Source organism: Mirounga leonina, unplaced genomic scaffold (assembly GCF_011800145.1).
Source record: "Mirounga leonina isolate KUSES-001 unplaced genomic scaffold, KU_Mleo_1.0 Mir_115, whole genome shotgun sequence".
In the NCBI taxonomy this organism is placed as follows: Eukaryota; Metazoa; Chordata; class Mammalia; order Carnivora; family Phocidae; genus Mirounga; species Mirounga leonina.
In genome coordinates, this window is record NW_023270268.1 from 48397791 (window position 1) to 48401904 (window position 4114).

The 4114-nt window shown below is 38.3% G+C and overlaps 1 non-coding gene across 1 annotated transcript; it reads right to left on the reverse strand.

The window, feature by feature from the left end:
- Positions 1-3086: 3086 nt before the first annotated feature.
- On the reverse strand, positions 3087-3192 carry LOC118007156. The gene has a single exon (XR_004678291.1). It is a non-coding gene; the product is annotated as a U6 spliceosomal RNA (small nuclear RNA).
- Positions 3193-4114: the final 922 nt, after the last annotated feature.

Genomic DNA, 4114 nt, shown 5'->3' on the forward strand with positions numbered 1-4114 from the left:
TTTCTTTCTTTCTTTCTTTCTTTCTTTCTTTCTTTCTTTCTTTCTTTTATGGATGTTTTGTCATTAGTCATATAGGTGCTTAAGAATTACAGTGTTTCAGAACATTATAGCTAGAAGGGACTTTCTACATTCTGTACATTCTGTACATTAGAAGGCACTTTGTGGGGGGAAAAAAAGGTTATGTCATCAAATAAGTTAGCTACTTACTATCACAGCTAAACAGATACGTGACTTTTCCCAGCTTTCATTATGCTTAATATGCATTGTGAATTTCCAAGAAGAGGAATGTAGTATGCAAGGATTCTTAAAATTACTTGATCATAGATCTCATTTATTTATTTATTTATTTATTTTTGTCTACAGATTATCTCCTAGGACTGGTACACTGTAGAACACATGTTGGGAATGCTGATCTGGTAGAACTCACTTAGCATAGTCAGTATCAAGTCATTTGACTTTGTATGAAATAATGTGAAAATTTTGGCTTTAACAAGCAGCACATGGATTTCTCTTAAAGTACATTAGAGTCCTTGGGGATGGAAAATAAGGCTCCCAAGAACACTGGTGTCAGTAGGAACTTAAGAAACAACGAATAAAAATGGTTAAATTGTTCTGTATGACAAAGCAAAAGAGATCTGTTTTCCTCTTGAAGGGTAAAGAGACTCTGGGGAGAAAGGGAGCCTCGAGGTGATGTGAAGAAGTAAACCAGATGAGGTGAAGCGCCTCAGAAATTTCCCAGAAGTCAGTACTAAAGGAGAGGCTGCCTAGTATGTAGTTTTGAAATTATTCCTCCCGCTATCATTTAAACCTCCTCTGTAAAGTCTTCCATACCCACGAGTGTGGTGGTTAAGCAAGTAGTTTTGAGTGGAAATCGATGAAAGATTTGGATTTCATATCTGGATCAGAGCAGTGAGGAATGGCAGCAGTGTATATGAAAGCAGAAGTTAGGTATGGAGAAGTCTATAAGAATATAGGAACTCTGGGAATTTGCAGACCTCTCTGGGGGCATGAAACTGGGGCAAATCTTATCTGGAACTCAATGGGCAGAGGAATCTTAGCTGACATCTCAAATTATATGTACACACATTACCATCATCATCAGATTTTAGTGGCCTGGAGGGGCCCCAGCTGACATCTGAGGTTATTACATACATACATTACTATCATCCAGGCCAGGGGTAATGGTGACCAGCAGTAAGATGCATTGCTTTCAGGAAAAATAAAATAATAAATTAAGAGAAATAATCTATGACAGAGACTAACGAGTCACCAAAACCATTTCTTCGGGCGCCTGGGTGGCTCAGTCAGTTAAGCGTCTGCTTTTGACTCCTGGGATCCAGTCCCACATCGGGGCTCCACAGGGAATCTGCTTCTCCCTCTGCCTCTCCCCTCCGCCCACAACACTGATTCTCTCAATCTCTCTCACTCTCTCTCAAATAAATTTAAAAAAACAGAACAAACAAAAAAACAAAAAACGTTTCTTCTTCCTGGGCACCAGCTTAACTACATTTGCTATCCTGTCTTGGCAGTTAGGTTTGAGCATACGACTGACTGAGTTCTTGTCAAAGACACGTAAATAGAAATAATACATGCCACTTCCAGACCTTGCCCTTAGAAACCCTTCTCATGAAATTCTTCATGATCTTTCTCCTTTGACTGATTTGATATAACCAAGCATTGTAGCATTGAATACTGCATGCAGAGGACAGAAAAATCACTCAGAAGAAAAAGCCAAGTTCACTCTTTTATATTACTCCGTGAAAATGGATTTGGGCCCCTAAGTATTTTTGCATTGTCACCAAGCTTCGAGGCTTTGCAAGTAGATGATGGAGAGAGCTTGGAGGAGAAAAGGGCTTTGCTTCCTGGTTCCAGTGTATGCTCACTCAGCAGGTTCCTGTGGCACTTGCAGCTTCTCCATCTTTTACCTCCTGCGGCGCCAGTGGTCAGCAGAGCTCAGCTGCCAGCAGCTTCCCCTGCTGATACTGTAACAGAATGCCCTCTGGGCTGATGTCTCCCTGTGACTAGCTTTCTCTGACACCCTAGACAGCAGATTTCTGGAAGGCTTTGACAGAGTACCACAGTGACTTCTCTGCCATCCAGTGAGACATGGCCATGCCCTCTCCACCAAGGTCAAGATATCAGTCTTTTATAATGTTTATTCTAGGGGCGCCTGGGTGGCTCAGTTGGTTAAGCATCTGCCTTTGGCTCAGGTCATGATCCCAGGGTCCTGGGATCGAGCCCCTCATCGGCTCCCTGCTCGGCGGGAAGCCTGCTTCTTCCTCTGCCTGCTGCTTCCCCTGCTTCTCTCTCTCTCTATGATGAATAAATAAATAAATATTTATTTATTCTAAAGACTTTTAGAACTATTTATTTTAAAATCTTGATGGGAACAAGGCAAATTTTTATTTATAGCATATCTAAATTTTGATGATACACTGTCTTTTTTTTTTGAGCATAGTTGACACACCCTGCCACACCAGTTTCTGGTGTACAACATAGTGATTCAACATCTCTATGCTTTGTACTATGCTTGCCACAAGTGCAAGTCACCATCTGTCACCATACAATACTATTACAATGCCATTGACTACATTCCTTATTTTATACCCTCCATTCTGGTGGCCCATTTATTCCTCAATTGGAAGCCTGCATCTCCCACTCGCCCTCACCCATACTGCCCATACCGCTGCCCCTCTCCCCTCCAGTAACCATCAATTTGTTCTCTGAATTTATAGGTCTGGTTCTGCTTTTTGTTTGTCTATTCATTTGTTTTATAGATTCCACATGTAAGTGAAATCATATGGTATTTGTCTTTCAACTATTTGACTTATTTCACTTAACATAATACCCTCTAGGTCCATCCATGTTGTCACAAAGGGCAAGATCTCATCCTTTTTGTGGCTGAGTAATATTCCAGTAAATATGTATATATATATATATATATATAAACATATACATATAAATATATGTATATGTACGTGAATGTGTATGTGTGTATATATATATATGTATATATATATGTATATGTACACATCTTCTTTATCCATTCATCTACTGATGGACATTTGGGTTACTTCCATATCTTAAAAAATATGGACTGCATTCAGAATTTGCATGTCATCCTTGCACAGGGCCATGCTAATCTTCTCTGTATTGTTCCCATTGTAGTATATGTGCTACTGAAGTGAGCACTAACATACTGTGCTTTTGAAGAATTCCGTTGTTTTTTTTTTTAAGGGAAAAGGATTATCACGTTTATTCAGAGCCAGAGTGCCCATTGTCATTAATGTTTCATTTAGTAGCCATTCATCTTTCTGAATAACTACAGAAATGCCTTTACTGAATTCCATCAGAGTTTTAGTCTAAGTAAGAGTTACATTTTTGGGAGTACATTGGATATTCAGATAAATTTATTTCATAAGTATTCCCTTTTAGATTTAGTCATAAATTAAAGTTTGCAAATTCTTTGGAATATATGGAGAGTTCAGAGGTAAATGCTTTATTTTGCTTCCTCACTCTTATGGAAATGTGATTGTATACTTTTGCCTTCAGAGGAATATTTCATATTTTATTTCCACTATATATCAAATAACAATGATTCTGTAGTAACTGATTATAGTAATAAATGTATCTATTTGAATTTTTTAACTGTAATGCAAGTGACTAGTATAATTTCTCTGTATTACAAAACTTTTCGCAGAGCTATCAAGTCTTTTGTGTTAACATATTGTAAAATTAAAGCTTCCTGATATTAAACACAGAATATAAAATATTTTTGAAAGTTGAGCCTGTAAGAGTATATTTCCGAACCAAAAAGTCACATATATTAATACAAATGACCCTGAGTATATAATATAATTTTATTCCCGAACTATTTAAGCAATTTTTCTTTTTTTTTTGAAGTTTTTATTTATTTATTTATTTATTTATTTATTTATTTATTTATTTATTTATCAGAGAGAGAGAGAGAGCGAGCCCAAGCGGGGGGAGCGGCAGGCAGAGGGAGAAACAGGCTCCGCTGAGCAGGGAGCCTGATGTGGGGCTTGATCCCAGGACCCTGGGATCATGACCTGAGTGGAAGGCAGTCACTTAACCGAATGAGCCACCCAGGTGT